This window comes from Ursus arctos, unplaced genomic scaffold (genome assembly GCF_023065955.2).
Source record: "Ursus arctos isolate Adak ecotype North America unplaced genomic scaffold, UrsArc2.0 scaffold_7, whole genome shotgun sequence".
Taxonomy (NCBI): Eukaryota; Metazoa; Chordata; class Mammalia; order Carnivora; family Ursidae; genus Ursus; species Ursus arctos.
The window spans coordinates 35,670,689-35,690,137 of NW_026623089.1; the positions used below are offsets into that span (position 1 = coordinate 35,670,689).

Here is a 19,449-nt window from a genome sequence, read left to right on the forward strand (position 1 = left end):
TTAAGGAAGGAGCTGGGAATCGAATTCAGCGGAATGATTTCATAGACCCACCCTCTTACGTGTGGTCTTATTTTTTACTATTTTACTTGGTTAGGAGCAGTTTGAGAAAACCTACTCTGATGAGCTTAGGGTCTTTCTTACCTTATCATTCTATATATCTCCCTCAATTTACCCCTTCTTTAGCTGACTTCCCACTGTCTCCTCATTCAGTTCACCTTCTTTCCACACAAAATAATCATTTAAAGTGAGCCAGTTTGGGGTAGAGGAGAGGATGCAGGGCCAGGAGTTAAAATGAACAGAGAAAGTTAATGAAAAGGGGAAGACAGGAGGAAAGGTAAAATGAAAACTATGTTTTCCTGTCCAGGATGAAATTCAAGTCTTTAGTGGGCTCTATGTCAAAGTCTCCATTGCTCCTTCAGGCAGGTCTACCCTTAAATCTGTGTTTCTTGTCATACCTCATAATGCTTTCATTTCTTTTATTTTAAGATATTTATTTATTTATTTATTTGAGAGAGAGCAAGCGAGCACAATCAGGGGCAAGGGCAGAGGGAGAGGGAGAAGCAGACACCCCGGGGCGCCTGGGTGGCACAGCGGTTAAGCGCTGCCTTCGGCTCAGGGCGTGATCCCAGCGTTGTGGGATCGAGCCCCACATCGGGCTCCTCTGCTATGGGCCTGCTTCTTCCTCTCCCACTCCCCCTGCTTGTGTTCCCTCTCTCGCTGGCTGTCTCTATCTCTGTCAAATAAATAAATAAAATCTTAAAAAAAAAAAAAAAGAAGACGAAGAAGCAGACACCCCGCTGAGCAGGGAGCCCAACCCATGACCCTGAGATCCTGACCAGAGCTGAAGGCAGATGCCTCTGCGATTAAGCCGCCCAGGCACCCTGCCTTTCTTTTACTAGTTGTTACTGATTCCCACCTCTTGAATCCTCCAGGTGCTATGTTTGTTTATTATTTGACAAATACTTACTGAAAACCTGCTATGTGCCAAACACAAGGCTGGAAGTTAGGGAGACAGTGGAAGAGAGTGAGCAAAATAGACGCTAACCCTCAAGGAGCTTACATTCTAATGGGAGAGACAATCAAGTTAAAAAATACAAATAATTGAAAAATTACAACTGAGTAGTTTGAAGGAAAATATTCTAAGAGCTGTAAGACTATGTCAAAGGGAATCTGAGCAAATAATGTTTGATCTAGATCTCCAGGGCTCATTAGGAACTTAACCCGGTTTTAAAAAGAGAGAAAGAGGAGTAAGCATTCCAGGCATAGGAAAAATAATACCAGACACAGGGGAAGCATAAATATAAAATCCAATGGATTCTCTTATTATTATCTCTCTCCCAGATGCAGCTACACAGTTAAATGCTTGAGCCTTGCCACACTCATTTGGCTTCTGGGTCAGCAAAAAGTCACTTCGTCCTTGTTTACTCCTGACCTTACTAACCACCTATGTTAAACTCCTTGTCTATCTCTTCTACCTAAGGTCTAAATTACGTGCGTCCTCAGAGCTTGGTCCTGAGCCCACCTTTTTCTCTCCTCTATAGTCTTCCCCTTGGCAACCTCATCAACTCTGATGGATTTAAGTATCTTTATACTTACTGGTGACTTCCAAATTCCTCGTCCTCTCCAGACCTCTCCTCTGAACACCAGCCTGATGCAAATATCTGAGTACCCACTTAACATCTCTACTTGGATGTATAACAGATATCAGTAACTTAATATAGTCAATATGGGATGTTGCTTTTTCACTCCAAACCCCAAATTCTCTCCTTCCTAATCTCCACCTCAGTGAATAACACCACCGTGTCTCTGCCCAGTTACTCAAAACAAATAAAAGAATCATCCTTGGGTCCTCTTTTGCCCTCAGCAGTCTTTTCCAGTTCATAAACAAATGCATCTGTTGTGCTTTTGTGTTATAAGTAAACACCTGTTTACCTTTTCATTGCCCAGACCACCATAGCCTCCCAACTTGTCTCCCTGCTTAAGATCCTGCTCTCTTCCACAACATTCTTTGTAGAGCATCCAAACTGATCGCAAAATGTAAATGATCAAGTCACTCCCTGGCTTAAAGCCCTTTAGTGATTTCAGAAGAAAATCATGCTTATATTTTTAAGGGAAGAAAACAGATGGAAAAGAACTTACAAAATACACCAACTTTTGTGTAAGAAAGGAGAAATGAAAGTCTACATGCATATATACCACATACACGCCTTTGACCTGTTTTTTAAGAGATAAAGTCAAAAACTGTAAATCAGTAAATTAGCTGAAAATGGTTACCTATGAGGGTGGGAATGTTTTGCAAGAACTAGTGATGGCAGTGTGGCTTCTCTGAATAAACTTTTTTTTAAAATATATTTTTGCATTTCAAAACAGTAAATTTGAAGCCATGGAAATAAGAGCAAGTCCTAAAATTTAATACAAAGAAAGAAATGAACATACTTGAATATCAAATTGCCAGCATAACCATGAGAGAAAAAGAGTTCACGCTATTAATTGAGCACAGTACTCCATGAACGGGAGTTAGAAGTTGTGGGATACAGCGTAAGAGCAAAAAGTGCAGAGAAATCAGTAACTTCATCTAGCATGTTTGATGTTGAAAGGGGTATTGGTGTACCAATTTTGAAACTACTATGCGTGCATCATAGGAAAAAGCAAATGAGTAAATATATTCGTGTTGCTTAAAACCTAGGTTCTCACTGTGGGATTGGAAAATAAATATGGAATGATAGAGGCTAAGGAAGAACCCCTATAGTGTTGGATTTGAATTGGTGGTAGTAGAATAAAGTTACGATTTTTTTTTTTTTATCTCAGTTGGTCCATTGATAGGGCCTAGAGGCATAGAAACCCTGACACCCCAGTGGGAACGAGCACACCTAGCACCAAGCCATTCACATGGTTTCTGAACACCATTCATCACTAAAAGGAATCAGTGCTCCCTGGAGAGAAGGCTGATTCACATCTGGAGCAAGGAAATTGCAAAATGAGCCTGGAATGTTCTTCTCAGAAAGCAAAGAAGTCCTTAGAGATTAATAGGGTTGTTTCAAAGGATATTAGACCTGGATTAATGGGGCTTCTGTTGACCACACCTGGAGCAATTTGAGCATCAAAAAGAATAATAATGATGGTGAGAGACCAAAACAGATATATTTTTTTAAGTTCTCTCTATGAAAGAAAGAGGGAGAGATGAAATAAAAATGAAAAGTTCTTCTTTACACAAGAATGCCAGTTAATAAATACAAATGAAACAATAAATAGAAAATCCCCATTTTGCAACGCCCAATATAAAAATTGATATGGGTAAACCTTATCAATACTTGCTGAAACAGTGGATGAAAGATGCTAAAATCGTTGGCTGAAAGGTTGTTGGGGAACAGGACATTAACACTATCTCAAAGAGTGTCCTTGAGATAATTCATAATTATAAAGGGAAAGGGTAATATTACAACTTAGAGATTTATTTATTAGACATACCTTAACCAAATGAGGAAACTTTAGCATCACCAACAATGGAGCAATTTATCACCTGATAGTCTCTGTGCCAGAAATGTTTAACCTAAATCTAATTATGAGGAAACAAAGCAAAACAAAAAGAATATAGAACACTTTACCAGACAACATGCCTAGGGTCTTCAAAAAGTGTCAGGGGGGGCGCCTGGGTGGCACAGCGGTTAAGCGTCTGCCTTTGGCTCAGGGCGTGATCCTGGCGTTATGGGATTGAGCCCCACGTCAGGCTCCTCCACTATGAGCCTGCTTCTTCCTCTCCCACTCCCCCTGCTTGTGTTCCATCTCTCGCTGCCTGTCTCTATCTCTGTTGAATAAATAAATAAAATCTTAAAAAAAAAAAAGTGTCAGGGAAAAAGTGTCAGTGTCAGGGAAAAAGAAAAAAGGTGGAGGATTGCATTAGTCAGGAAACAAACATTACAAACAAAATTCATAAATCTTGGTTGGTTCATAGTTGTTTTTTTTTTTTTTTTAAAGAAGAAACTACAGAAAAGCATTTTGTGGACAGTTGGAGAAATTTAAATATGGCCTATATATTAGATGATGCTGAATCAATATTAAAATTTTTGGCCTGTGATAATTTGTGACTATGTAGCAGATTGTTTTGGGAAGATACTTGCTTCACTGTGCAGCAACTTACCTTCAAAAGATTTGGCAAAAAATGAAAAAAAAACAGAAGTGAGAGGGAACAAAAAAATATAACAGGGAAAATAGGACCAAAAAAGCAATTGTAAAAAGTTAATAACTGCTCGATCTAGGTGAAAGGTATAGTGATGTACATTGTGCCACACTTCTTATTTTTAAAAATAACTTCGAGATTTTCTAAAGAAAAAAGAAAGGGAAAAATTTTCTAATTCTTTACCATGGCCTACCAGGCCCTGCAGGATCACCCGCTGGCCAACCTCACTTCCCTCTTCCCTTTGTGCAATGAGGCGGTCTGCTCTGGGTACCTCACCTGCACCAGGTTCTCTCCTCGCATGTATGAACCTTTGCATAGGTTGTTCCCTCCTCCCCATCCATCATGTGGCTCACTGCTCTTCCTCCTTTAGATCTCTCTATAATAGTACCTTCTAAGAGAAGACTTCCTGTCCACCTTATCCCAAGGGGCCCTTTTTTTTATTTGTAAGCTCAATTCCATTTTCATACTTATTATAACCAGCAGTTATTATATTCATCTGGTTTTTGTTGTCTTTGTTGTTCCCCCACCTCCTCAAATATAAGTTCGTTGAGTACAAGAACTGTGTTTCTCCTGGTCACTGATGTGTCAGCAATGACTGTATAAACCCATGGTGATCAAATGAATATTTATTGAACAACGAATGAAGGCGTATGTGGCTGGGATGAAGACTGTGGGGAGGGATGGCCGGAAGCAAGTTCGGAGAGACGGGCCAAGACTGGATCCTACAAGATGCAGTCAACTAAGCACTGATTTGGGTCCTTATCCTAGAAACATGAGAAACCAGTGGACTGTTTAAAGCGTGAGCACAATGCAATCTAATTTGCCTCTGTATTTTGAAAAGGTTAATCTCCTGGAGCAGAGAATAGAGGCAGCCAAGGAAGAATCGCTGAACCAGTTAGGACACTACTGCAGCCATCCCAGCGAGAGATGATGACGTGGACTCGGGAGATGGCAGGGCAGATACAGAAAAGTGGACAGATTTCAGAGGTATTCTTTTTCCTATATTTTCCATTTCGGCACCAGCCACTGGGTTTTCCCTTAGAAACAGAGCCAACTTGACTGAGAGAGGCTTCAAATTTTGTCCCCATGCCAAATAAGTTCATCTGTCCCCTTGAAGTGAGGATTAGCGTAAGATGAAGAAATCATTAAATTACATCAAGCTGATTTCCTTCCTTTGTCACAGCCTCTACTGGTAATAGCTGCCAGTCACAGCTAACTTTCCATGTGCCAGAGTGTGTTCTAAGCACTTTTACACACTTAATCTAATGGTAAACCTGTGAAGTGTTTTTTGTTGTTGTTGTTATTATCCCCCTTGAACAGGAGAGAAAACTGAGGCATGGAGCTAGTAAAGAGTAGTAAAGTTATCAAAGAGGTTAACATGGAAGTGTTAAGAAGTTTAATTCAGGAAATATTTGTAAAGTACTTATAAAAGTGCCTGACACCTGTTTAATGGTCACCTCTTAAATGTGTGTAAATAGTAAACAATGGGATTGGAATCTGGGCAGTCTGGCTCCACAGTGTGTACAGTTAACCACTGCATTCTATGGCCTCTCAAAGTTTAGACCCAACACCCCGGTAATTCAGCTAAAAGAACACTGAGTGCCTACCTTCTATGCAAAGCCACCTCCAAAAGTGGGACTGACATAGTTTTTCAGCCCCAAAACTGAGATATTGATTACAAAGGTTTGAATAACAGATTCAACAAAAATTTGTCAAGCACTCAATATGCATCAAATGCTTTTACCCTTAAGAGGCCTTCAGTCAAAAGCAAGCCCTTCTCAGTCTGAGGTTTCAAGAAAGAATTAATCTTTCATTTCTTAAGGTACCCAATATGTGTGATGCATTAATTTCTCTCCTGTGCATCCAGAGTGTACTACTTCTGTACCATCTGAGAACATTGAGAAAATAATCAACACAAATAGTTTTGTATGCCCTGTGGTTTATGTGGGGAACCCCATGCACAATTTCACAACAGTGTGACAAACATTATGACAGAAGCGTACAAGGAATAATAGGAGCAGAGTGAGTATAGCTTACGAGTAAGAGCTCGAGGGGCACCTGGGTGGCTCAGTTGATTAAGCATCTGCCTTCAGCTCAGGTCATGATCCCAGGGTCCTGGGATCAAGCCCTGTGTCAGGCTCTCCTCAGCGGGGCGTCTGCTTCTCTTTCTCCCTAGGCCTGCTTCTCCCCCTGATTGTGCACTGTCTTTTTCTGTCACATAAATAAATAAATAAAATCTTAAAAAAAAAAAAAAAGAGCTCTGAAGTCAGACAGATTTGAGTTTGAATGTAAGCTCACTTACAGGAAGTGACCTCAGCAAGAATATGTCACTTCTTCAAGTCTCTTGAAGTTGTGAAGATTTAAATAGCGCATGTGAGTTATTTAGTACAGTCCTGACACACAGTAGATTTCATAATGAGGGGAACGCCTGGGTGGCTCAGTCAGTTAAGCATCTGCCTTCGGCTCAGGTCATGATCCCAGGGTCCCAGGATCGAGCCCCATGTCAGGCTCCCTGCTCAGCGGGGAGCCTGCTTTTCCCTCTCCCTCTGTGCCTCCCCCTGCTCGTTTTCTCTGTCTCTCACTTGCTCTCTTTCAAATAAATGAAAATTTATAAATAATAATAATAATAATAATAATAATAATAATGGGGGTTATTTTTATTAGATCTACTTCTTAAGTCACTAGAATGCAAGCTCATGAGTATGTGTCTTGGGCCACTAGAGCCCTGACACTTAGACAGTGCCTTGCGTGAAACAGCCACTCGATAAATATTTTTCAATTTCATAAATGTCATCTGCCAGGGAAGATTTCTTAAAGTGCCATGTAGGCTAAGGGCGCCTGGGTGGCTCAGTCGTTAAACATCTGCCTTCGGCTCAGGGCGTGATCCCAGCATCCTGAGATCGAGCCCCGCATCCGGCTCCTTGCTCCACTGGGAGCCTGCTTCTTCCTCTCCCACTCCCCCTGCTTGTGTTCTCTCTCTCACTGGCTGTCTCTATCTCTGTGTCAAATAAATAAATAAAATCTTAAAAAAAAAAAAGTGCCATGTAGGCTAAAATGAATGAATGGGATTTGCAGGAAACTGCCAGGGGAGGCCATTTCAAGCAATGAAAACATATGAGGCAATGAGAACAAAGACAAGAGCACGCCAAAGTTTCCAAAACTAGGTACTACTGTGAGTATGTAGTTCACTATGGATGACAACAGGAGATGAAAAAAGTAGGCTGGGCCTAGATCCTAAAGGCCTCTGCACGACATGCTAAAGAGAGTGGGAATTATATTCTATGAGCCATAGGAGGTTGTAGAGACATGGAGGGAAAAGTGGAGGAAGAGAAGCAATGGGGAGAACTGGGTCCATAGCATTGCAGTCTTACAATGTGGGAGCCAAGAGATGAAGGCCAGGACATAGAAGTTTATTATGTATAGGTGCAAAGATAAATAGTAGAGGAAGAAAAAATAACCATGAGGCTCTTTAGCTAAATGCTTGTCATTGTAGGAAGTAAATAGATGATACCTATAATTGATCAGAGAAGAAATAAGATTAGGAGCATGCTATGCAAAGATATGTATGGTAATTGCCAAAAGAACTAAAAACAAATTGTAAGAGTGGTTGCCTCTGGGAAGCAGGACTGGAAGTGTGGAATAGGGGAGGGTATTATCAATTCTTCTTAAATTTGTAATAAACATTTTTTAAAGTAATACGTTACAGGAAAGATACCATTCTTTTATTAAGCACTTATTTTATGTCAAGCCATAAAGATCCCATCACCTCCTTAGTGAATGAGGCTCCCCACTCCTGAGCCTGCAGAGATTATACCATTGACTATCTTTCTAGAACACACGAGACTAGTACTTGTCTGAGAGTTCCTGTGCTCTCGGTTCACCTGTTCTTTCCAAATGTCTTGGCATTACTAACTCCTTATTATTCAGTGTTCATTTCAAACACCTTCCCCAATGAGGTTTTCTTGCCCACCCTACCTGAACTTGCTCCCTTCACCCCCCAGCCAGTTCCTTTCTATCACACTGGCCTGTTTTACCTTCTTCATAGCACTTACAACAACTGAAATTACCTTATTTATTTGTTTATGCTATACCTTCCCCACCACAATGTAAGCTTACAAGACCGGGATCTCATCCATCTTGTTCACTACTATATCCCTAGTACCCACAACAGTGCCTGATACATAGTAGATGCAGTAGATGCTCAATATATATTTGTTCAGTGAATGTAGTCTTGCAGGTGTTCTATGCCCCTCTAACATTCTATAATGTCCTTGAAGACTATGATGGTGTAGGCTTTTGTTGTTGTTATCCGTAGTACCCAGGCACAGGGCCTGATTCAAAATATGAGCTATTATAAGTTTTCATTAGGTATTCAATAAAAGTTTATTGATTGAATGTATAAATGAATTAATGCTGTGTACTTTCTTATATGCCATCTCATTAGCCTTAACACCCTAGTATTTCCTAATAAAAATATATACACATTTAACCAGGAATGGGTTTCCCACTGTCTAGACCCTTCTGAATGCCAAAGCTGGGGTTTCTGCTTCTATTCCATCTTCAGTGTCCTCTGATGGTGAAGGAACTCATCCTGTTTTGAAAATTATGGCCTGTTGACAAAGGTGAAATCCACAGAGAGCAGGTCAAGTGGGAGCCTTGCAAAGTCTTAGGGCACAGATGGACATCCTTCACCTGGATGGTTCAAGAAGCCAAGTGCAGGTGCTATAAGGGCCTCCCGGTGCTGACAACAGCACTTATGGCTCCTCTACACAGAGTGGCATGCTCATTCCAGTGTTGGGGGTGGTCTGCAGTCACTGGCCAGCAACCATCTCTACACATGGGCTCTCTCTATGACTCTGCCCTTTTTTGGATGTCAGTCAATCAGATATTAACTGTTTCTTTCTTTTTGTACCCCTAATCTAACAATCTCAGTTCTCTACAAGTTGACACAGAAAGGTGTAGCCACATAGAAGTATAGGGCAAGAAACAAAAGCTCAGCACTAACATTTCAAGACCTTTTATCACTGCTCACAACATAGCAAATAAGGAAAACCACAACATTCCATTACCAAAATGAAACTACTTAAAACCAAAATGGCACTATTTATAGATTATATCTTGCATTGTTTTGCAAATAGCACAGGGCAGTGCTAATGGACCTCACATACATATTCAACAATTATAGACTTTCTGCTGCATTTATCTATTCCAAAGAGTTTTATTCCTGATGACCTATCTTAAGATTCTAGCTTCTTCAGAAGAAGGAAATAGGATTGTGCCAATATGATCTTTTTATTGTAGAATATGTTATACTTTTCATATTTCAATTGCTAGGGAAAATAATGATGTCATGAATAGTATGGCCATTTTTGGTTAAAGAAAGCCATTGAATTACTGTAATTAATTGATAAATAATGAGACCAATTTCAATAAATCCCTCAAAAAATACAATCTTTGCTATATGCCAACAGGGCCTTAGTGATTGGGAAGAAGGAAGGAAAAGGAGGGAGGGAGGAAGGGAAGAAGGAAAATGAGAGGGGCGCCTGGGTGGCACAGCGGTTGGGCGTCTGCCTTCGGCTCAGGGCGTGATCCTGGCGTTGCAGGATCGAACCCCACATCGGGCTCTTCCGCTGTGGGCCTGCTTCTTCCTCTCCCACTCCCCCTGCTTGTGTTCCCTCTCTCGCTGGCTGTCTCTATCTCTGTCAAATGAATAAATAAAATCTAAAAAAAAAAAAAAAGGAAGGAAAATGAGAAAGAAGGAAAAAAGAAAAGAAATGCATATTTACATACTTTTTGTTTCCAGTTACCTAAAGGAATATTTTTGAGTCTTTGGTCACAGAGATATAGAATATTAGGGACATATAAGGGACCCAACAAACGATCTGGTTCAACTTTTTCATTTTATGGGGGGAATAAAACAGCGTTCTAAAAAATTAAGTGACATGCCCAAGCATTCATCATTAGTGAATGGCAAAGTCAGAATATGAATACAAAGGACATAACCAATTTCTTAAAAATAATTACACAAGAAAAAAAATACCAAGTTATAAATAATTTGTATAGTGTGATCTCATATTAGCAATTTTGAGGCTGGCACAAATTTTTTTAAAAATTTATGAACAAGCTCCTCTTTAACAATCAGAAAATTAGCATTGTTTCTTTTTACTTCCCGAACTCCTTTCATCCCAGTTCCCCCAGAATTTTACCCTAATATAAATTTTTTACCCTAATGAAGTGTTTGTGTTAAAGAGGCTTTTATTAGCCACCTTATCATGTCTCTCAAACAAAAGTCCTCATATAGATTTTATTTTTTATTCCCTCTAAGTTAAAAAGCACAGTTCTGTAGTTATTATGACAACTATTATTATTATACAAGTAATTAAAACAATATAAATATATTAAATATTTTTTATAATTACCAACATTTAACTAGAAATTTTCAGAAATGTACCATTTATTGAGATTAATGGAGATTTATTTTTCCATTAGTTCATGTGCTCATGGAAGAATATTATGTCTTAAATAGGACAGATTATCACTTCTATTGCTATCTTTCATTTATATATATATAAGCATAAAGTTGCCTTATACACAAAAATAATATAGGAATAGAAAGACTTTATGACAACGCCACCCAATTCTTTAAACATCTTTCAAATTAGATGCCAAAAACAAGAGTGACTTATTATCTGAAATTATTTTTAAAGACTTATCACCTAACAGTTCAATTAGGTCCTCTTTTAATTTTGTTGAAAGCTATAATTTAGAGTTTTATTACACAGACATTAGAATCTCAATCTCTTAAACTACACCAGAAGGCTTTCTCAAAAATTAACAAGTAACTATTAATTATACCTTTTACTCTTTTACCCAGTGGCACTTCATTTAAACCAATATACTCAGTAAAAATCGGAAGTATTGTTTTCAATATCTGTGAAAATGCAATATTTTTTATAAAATTTCTTTCGTCATGTGTTTGAAATATATTTATGTCGAAATCTTACAGGTTTCATTTATTGTATGTATGGGGAAAATGTCATATAACCTAATTGACAAAGCCAGCCCTCACTGTCAGACTAATCAGTTTGTAAGACACAGGGTAAGACTTATTTTCTGTCAGGAAAAGTCTGATTTTATTTTTCAGTTTAAATAAATGTGTTACTGTGCCATTAATTAATTTTAAGGAATAATATGAAAAACACTGAAAAGTAAGTTATAGAATCTGAGCCCAAGACAGACGCTTGACCCACTGAGCCGCCCAGGCACCCCTGAAAGTTCACCTTTTGCCACTTCACTTTTACAAAAGATCTACATTAGTACCCGTTGTCGCTAACCAAAAGAAATCCCAAGAGGATTTTTGCTGTCTTGAGAAAAAGCGAAAAGAGCGTTCAGCATTTGTTTTCAGAGTTAGTCCTTACAGGGGCAGCACTGGCCCCAGCGATGAAAGTGGCGCCACCAAGCTCCTTCTTCAGGAACTACACTCGGCGTCTCAGGATCCAGCCGCCATAGCTTTGAACTGTCTTGTCCGTGAGCATTTGTGCTTCGTCTAGATTTATTTTGTGCATTAGTTAGCTGTATCCTAAGGTATCAGAAAAACCAGGAGAGGTTATTTTTTGGGTCTGGGTACCCTCAAAAAATTTTCCATACGAATTAATGGTGGTTGTATCTATGCTTTATGCCATTTGGCTTAGGAAAGATTTTATAGGAACGCTCTACTTTCAGATAGCGGGGGAAACCTGTAGTTCCTAGTAGCTGTTTGATGAAGAGCTAAACAAATATGGGGGTGATGAGCATGAGTAAGAAAAACTGGCTCTCCAAAAAGAACTCATAAAAATAACACATGAAATAGGGCCCAAGCCACAGAAGTCCTTCAAAACTCTCATGAATTCTAAGTTGGAGGAAATTTATTAGTAGAGTGTCTAAAATATGTTTTAATTCTGAACTTGATTAACAATAATTCTGAGTCCAACTTGGGATATATAATTTGTGGAACAGTTAAAAAAACAAACGAAAAACGTTTCAAATGAGTGGATATTTAAGGGAAATTTGTGGGAGTGTTTGGGACATAATCGGAAATGAGTGGTTTTCTTTCAGTTTTCCTGATTGCTCATTGTGGGGCAATAAGTACCTAGGCAGATAAGTACCAAACAGATAATTCGATACAAAAAGAAACATCTATATTCAATGACTATAAATGTAGCCTCTCTAACCACCTCTTGCCAAGACATCTTCACAGTATCCAGCATGGAGGTCAGCTACTGACTATGCCAGTCAAACAGCCAGGAGTATCAGGTTCCTTTGCTAAAAATATTTTAACACAAATCATCTTGGCAGACAATGATACCAAAATAAAAAGTCTTTGTTCAGTAAAGTGACCAAATTTTAGGAGGCTGAATAGAGGCAGAAAAGACAAATAATAGCTGCGTTACCTTGGGCAATTTACTAATTGAGCCTAGTCTTTTCATCATAAAAATGATATTTTTAATACAAGTCCATAATTTCTACTCTGCAATTCCAAAATAGGATAAAAACAAAAAAGCAAAAACTCTCTGAAACCCGCAAGTATTTTTGTAAGCCTGGCACCAGGACTATTTGGCAGAAAAGCCTGCTGTGGACAAACATGAAGCCTCAATTATGTCTTAGCACTCCTGTTCATCACACACACCCTCTGCTGTTTGCTGACACTTTGTCACTTGGGGATTAACTTCACTGTGAAAATGCCTAAAAGCGCTAAAGACATGCCTATGGGTAACAGTGAGAAGAAGAAAAGGAAGCATCAGTCTTTATGCATTGTTCAGAAAGTGGAGTTATTACAGGAGATTGATGGCAGTGTGTCTGTGAGACGTCTTACTGAAGAATATTGCCGTGGAAACGACCACCATCTGTGATTTCAAGAGACAGAAAGATGGGCTGTTGAAATTGTATAGTGACAGTCATAACCAAGAACTGATGAAAAATAGAAAAACATTACATGAGGCCAAAAACAAAGATCTTGACCATGTGTTGATTGAACGGATTAGACAACAAAGAAGTAAACAAAGATTGAACGGATTAGACAACGGATTAGACAACAAAAGTTTCACTGACTGGTTGGTCGTGAAACGGCTAGAATATGCCATGAAAAACTGAGCATGGAAAGTTTGACTATTCAGAAGGCTGGCTGCAGCAATTTAAAAAGTGTCATGGTATCAAGTATCTTATAATCTGTGAAAAAGCTCCTACTGATTATAAAACCATTGATGATTTGCTAAGATAATATCTGATTAAACCCTGAACAAATTTACAATGCTGATGAAACAGCTCTGTCCTGGTGCTATTTTCCTAGAAAACCTTAACAATGGCTGACAAAAAGGCACCAACAGATTTCAAGGATGCCAAGAAAAGGTTGACTACTGAGTGTGCTAACGCTGCAGGTACACACAAGAGAAAATCAGCAATGACTGGGAAAACCTACATCCAAGGTGTTTAAAAGGTGCGGGGATGCCTGGGTGGCTGAGTCAGTTAAGTATCTGCCTTTGGCTCAGGTCATGATCCCAGGGTCCTGGGATCGAGTTCCGCATCAGGCTCCCTGCTCAACAGGGAGCCTGCTTCTCCCTCTGCCTGCCACTCCCCCTGCTTGTGATCTCTCTCTCACTCGCTCTCTCTTTCTCAAATAAATCTTAAAAAAAAAAAAAAAAAGATTTATGAAGAGCAAGTATAAACACTTTTTTCCTAAACACCATGTTTGCTTCAGTTAACAGACATTTGAAAATCCCAGACTTTCTTTAAAAATTTAGTCTTAAAGTTGCCATTGGTGCAGTTGCTCATGCTTGGAATGATGTTGGTAAGTCAACATTAACTAATCCTTGGCACAGCATTGGGCTCCAATGATGTTTGAAAATGACCTGGCCGATGAAGATTTTAAAAGATTCAGAGATTGTAATGAGAAGATGTTATCAAAACTCATTACTGGAATGCCTGGGTGGCTCAGTCAGTTAAGTGTCTGCCTTCAGCTCAGGTCATGATCCTAGGGTCCTGGGATCACGCCCCATGTTGGGCTCTCTTAGCGGGGAGCCTGCTTCTCCCTCTCCCTCTGCCTGCTCTTCCCCCTGCTTGTGCTCTCTCTCTCTGTGTCAAATAAATAAATAAAATCTTTTTTAAAAAAAAAATCATTACTTATATGCCAAAAGTCTATCAGCCAAAAGTAAGTTGAAGAAGTTGGAAGTTCCAATTTGGAAGTTCCAATAAGTTGGAAGAAGCTGACATTGAAGAAATGGTGAACACTGATAATGATGCACCTGTCGTGCGTTCTTTCAGTGATGGGGACATTTCAGAGACGGTATTAAGTACAGATCAGTATGAAGATAGTAGTTATAATGATAATGATGACATGAGTGCAGGCAAAAAAAATTCTCCATAGAGCATATGGTGAAAATGTGTGACCAATTAATTGCTAGCCTTGAACAATGTACATCTGTCAGTGAGCAAGAGATCATGGCAGTTTATTCAATTAGAGAGAAACTGCTTAGACTGAAACCTATGTTAAGGAGACCAGTGACACTGGGGAAAGTCTGTAGAAAGGCCCCTTGTGGTAATGCCTCTTTGTCACTTGAGAATCCCATTTGTGGCTCATCGTCAGATTCCAGCTCCAACATGGTTTCACAGACAATGCTAACCCCTTCTTCAAGATTCTCAAACAAACAGAAGTGATAAATATTTCTTGCATGTGTTATAGGTTAGTTTTCATCAATATAAATTTAAAATTTTACTGAGCAACAAAAGAGATGAAAAGCTTCAGTACTTCCTGTCTATATTTATCTTGCTATTCCATTTACCAGTAAATTTATTTACCAACAAATTTCGTTTTCCAATAAATTTATTTATGTAAATAAATTATAATATTTATGGACTTTATTCCACTTAGAATTTTCATACATTTCTCTGTAGAAATATTGTGTTCCATAACCATTTGGAATGTTACAAAGTTAGTAGTGTATGTACCATATTCCAAATTTCTTTTTAAATTCCAAAAAATTCACATTTCCAAAGTACATCTGGTCCCTAGGGTTTTGGATAAGAGAATGTGGGCCTGTAATACCTACCTTAGAGATTTGTTTTGAAGACCCAATAAGATAATTAATGTAAAATGCCTGGCACAGAGTAAATGCTCATTAAATGCTCATTAAACAGAGTAATTGCTGTTATTACTATTCCATTCCCCTACTCTTAAAAGAAAAATGTAGGACAAGGTCTTTTTGAAGTTAATAAGTTGACCTTGCCTAGCTAATAATAAGCATTCTTCAAATTTTATCACCCTAAGAGATCCTTTGGCAATATGCTGCTGATAGGAATCTCGTAAATCTTCATCCAAGAGATAGAAGCATTTCCCAAATTGGAGGATACAAGAATGTTCTGCTACAACAAGCTACACTGTGCTTTATAAAATACATATACCTGCAGTTAACCTTTATTAATAAAATAAAGAAACATAATTGCTTATCTGTCTGCTATTTCCTCAGCTCCCTCTGCCATAAGCACCCCATAAACAATGATTTAATCTTCCTTGTGATCAAGGATTTATTCTTAATCCTCTGTGTATACCCTCAGCTGCTATCGTAAAAACTTGAACATACCTGAATAAATAAAACTGGCATTTTGTTTTATAAGTAAAGTTTGCTTTATAAATTTGTAGTGTCTATAAGATTTATTGCTTTCATTATAAAAGGCATATAATAAGTATATAGACTTTATGGAAAATATTACTTACACTTTATAAAAAGAAAATAAACCCACCTCTAATCTTACAACCAGTGATAATCACTCTTAATGTTTCCTTTTTGTTTGTTTGTTTGTTTTGTAATGTTTGTTTCCTTTCAAAGCTACCTATTGTCCTAACTAGGAACCTTGTAAGGGTAGGAACCACGTGCATTCATTCATTCCTGTGCTCCACATCTCACAGCAGCAGGCATATAACAGATTTTTTTTTTAAGGTTTTATTTATTTATTTGACAGAGAGAGAGCAAAAGCAGGGAGAGAGGCACAGGGAGAAGAAAACTCCCCACTGAGCAGGGAGCCCGATTCAGGGCTCGATTTCAGGACCCTGGGATCATGACCTGAGCCAAAGGCAGACACTTAACTAATTCAGCCACCCAGGCGCCCCAGGCAAAGAACAGATTTAAAGAAAACACACACTCATATATTCAAGGACCAAGCAGTTTGGCCATGTTATCTTTAATTAACACTATATTGGGAGCATTTACCCGTATCTGTCCTATTGATCTCACCAAATCTGATTTCCTACACTGCATTCAGTGTATCCTCTTTACTTCTAGGATTTGCTACTCCCCGGCCCTGAGTCACATTATCCTGCATCCCCTCTATCTGACTAGCCTTCCTTTCCCTCTTGTCCTCACTGCTCCCCCATCAGAACTGCCCTTCTTATTTCCCATTAGCTCATGGCCCAGCTCTCTCCTAGTTGCTCTTATAAGGAATAGTTAATCCTCACCATCATGTGAACCCATATATAACCTACTAGCAATTGGTTCCCATTCTCCACTGAGCTTGGCTATTGGATGGGGGTGAGCTAACGCTGTACAGGAGAGGCATGGAATGGAAGGGAGAGAGAGAGTCTCAGTGGGGAGGCAAACAACAGCAATTCCATGCCTAAGTAGAAGGAGAAGGGTGTCCTCAGTATTATCCAATCTCATAGGGATTAGTCACCAAAACAGGTGTGAACTGAGAAATGCCTGGAGTCACTGTTCTGCCCTGGAAATCTCAGCCAGGCACATGATTAAAAGTCTGCCCCATTGACATATAGCCACCAGAAGACATTAGACTTTGTATTGTGAGCCAGACCCTAGGAACTAGGCTTATGTAATTAAATTTGTGGACCCTATTCCTATATCAGGCTTTTTCTGTCATTTTTACAAAATTCTAATGAAAGATAGTATTCTCCTTCCTCTCTCAAATAATTTGCTTTACATTAGCTGTTAATTTATCTACGGATACTAAGAAAAAGTATCATCTATCCTTAGTTTTCTAAAATGTTACCATCAAATATCTAGCTGTGATCTGAGATTTTTTTGTTTTTCTGTTCATTCTAAGCAGCATTCATAGGCCCTTTCATTGGGAGTTTCATGTCTTTCATTGACAATGAGATATTTCATCCTTCTATTTTTCTTTAGTATTTCCTCTCCTCCATTCCCTCTATTCTCTCGTTCTGGAACTCCTCTTTGTGTCTGCCTTTGGCTCAGGTCTTGATCCCAGGACGCTGGGATTCGAGCCCCACAGCAGGCTCCCTGCTGGGCGGGGAGACTGCTTCTCCTTCTGCCCCTCCCCCTACTTGTTCTCTCAATCTCTCTCTCACTGTCTCTCTCAAATAAGTAAATAAAATCTTAAAAACAAACAAACAAACCATTCACGGGCTTTCCTTTCAGGATTCTGGATCTTGCCATGTGAGCCAAAGCATGGAGAGGGCCTGTCCTCTCATCCCTCTTCAATGTGCACAAGAATCTGCTAGATGCCTGTTTTCTGTACCAGAAGTTTCCTCTGGATTGGGGCACGCCCATGGCTCTGTGTGACGTAGGACGTCGAGGATCTTTGAGAGGCTGGGGTGCCAGTCCCTGAGATTCAGTATTTGGAGATAGACATCACTGCACAGCCATCCTGAGCACTGGCTTCCTCCTCTGGCCTCTGCACCGAGCACGCACAGATCTCTCTAGGGGAGAGCTCTTTCCCCCAGACACCCCTTTTTTAGTGACAGGGAGGTATTCGTCTCTTCCTCCCTATTGCCCCCAAAGAGTCTCCCTTTCTCCTCTCCTCCTAGGGACACCTGGCAGAATCTAGAAGAATTTGAACTTTTATAAAGGAAAAGCTGCGCCATGGAAATGTCTGCTTTCCTTGTGCAAAAAAACTCTGAGGCAAGAAAATACCAAGAATCTTCTTAGCAAGGGAGTGGTGAGCACAGGATATGGAGAATATGAAAAATTGATTCTCAGTGAATTTTCCTGCCACAAAAATTGAGTAACTGAACGATCCAAAGCTCACAGCAGTAAAAGACAGAGCTAGGATTCACAGCGCTCTTCCAGTTAACTAGAACACCTAAATAGAATGCACACGCGCACTCCAGTTGCTGCAAGGCAGGGGCCCCAGGGCAGGGGAGAGCCGCAGCCGTAGATTCCAGGCGAGGTGGCCCCCTGGCTACTCTGATGGAGGTGGCCAGTGGATGAGATCATGCAACTTTAGTCTTAGCAGAGATGGGTTTGCAATCCAAACCCACCCCTGTCTCACCTACAGAGGGACATTCCATCATCTTACACTGATCAACACAGTGTGTCCCAAGGATAGAATCCAAATTATTCTAATCTTGGAATTTCCATATGGTTTATACTTCCGTAGAGCTGGGCTTGCCAGAAGCACAGTGACAGCACTGTCAAAGAGCATTTAAATGCAACAAACCCAGGCAGCTTCGCAAACTGTAATACATGCATTATGTAAGGGAGAAGGAAACAAAATGACTTTTTACACATGGATGGGCTTTCAGGAGATTCTTGAATTATATTCTTTTGAACAATAATTTCGTATTTCTAAATGGAAGACTTATTTTGATCCGGCTTCAACCAAGAATTTTATTTTGTTCTGAATTAATTTACTTGCAATTTTTTGTTATTTCTCAGAAATCAATTTTTTAAAGGATTTTATTTATTTGAGAGACAAAGAGAGACAGAGAGCATGAGATATCTATTTTTTTAATGGCTAAGGAGTTAAATCACTGAGAAAACAGCCCCTGAACTTTGAATCTATCTTTATTTTTATGTTTACAGTAGTATTTTTATATTGACCTCAACGGCCAAAAACACATTAAAAATAAAAAAGCAAGGATGGGGGAGGTGCATGAGCCCTTTGAACGGCCAAAACAGGGTTTGTAACATTCACGCTTTCGTAAGTGAGGCCCTTGGACCCACGATCTTTGTGTTTACCCCAATTCTAAACATCTCAGACTAAACATCTTGAACGTGTCATATAAATTACGGAAAAAATTCAAGAAGACTGAAAGTACAAAGAAAAACTCTCCTGAGTTTTTTTCAGGTAGATCCTGAAGATCTACCACCCAAAGAATACCACTCTTCGCGTTTTCGTCTCTCTTTTGGGGCGTTGTTGTCCACGTATGTTTCACGCTTGCACTACCATTAATTTTGCCTGTTTCTTTTGCAGTCCTGGGCTACTGTTGCATTCTCTTTTTTGCTTATTGGTTTTGGTTTTTTTAAAGATTTTGTTTATTTAGTTAGTTATTT

The 19,449-nt window shown here is 39.4% G+C and overlaps 1 protein-coding gene across 1 annotated transcript in view; it reads left to right on the forward strand.

Moving 5' to 3' along the window:
- The window catches only part of PANK1 (pantothenate kinase 1), a 99,195-nt gene that overhangs the window by 904 nt on the left and 78,842 nt on the right, over nt 1–19,449 (forward strand). Inside the window, exon 2 of the mRNA XM_026481631.4 lies at nt 5,019–5,164. The gene's annotated coding sequence lies outside the window, so the exon portion shown is untranslated. The remainder of the gene's footprint in view (nt 1–5,018; nt 5,165–19,449) is intronic.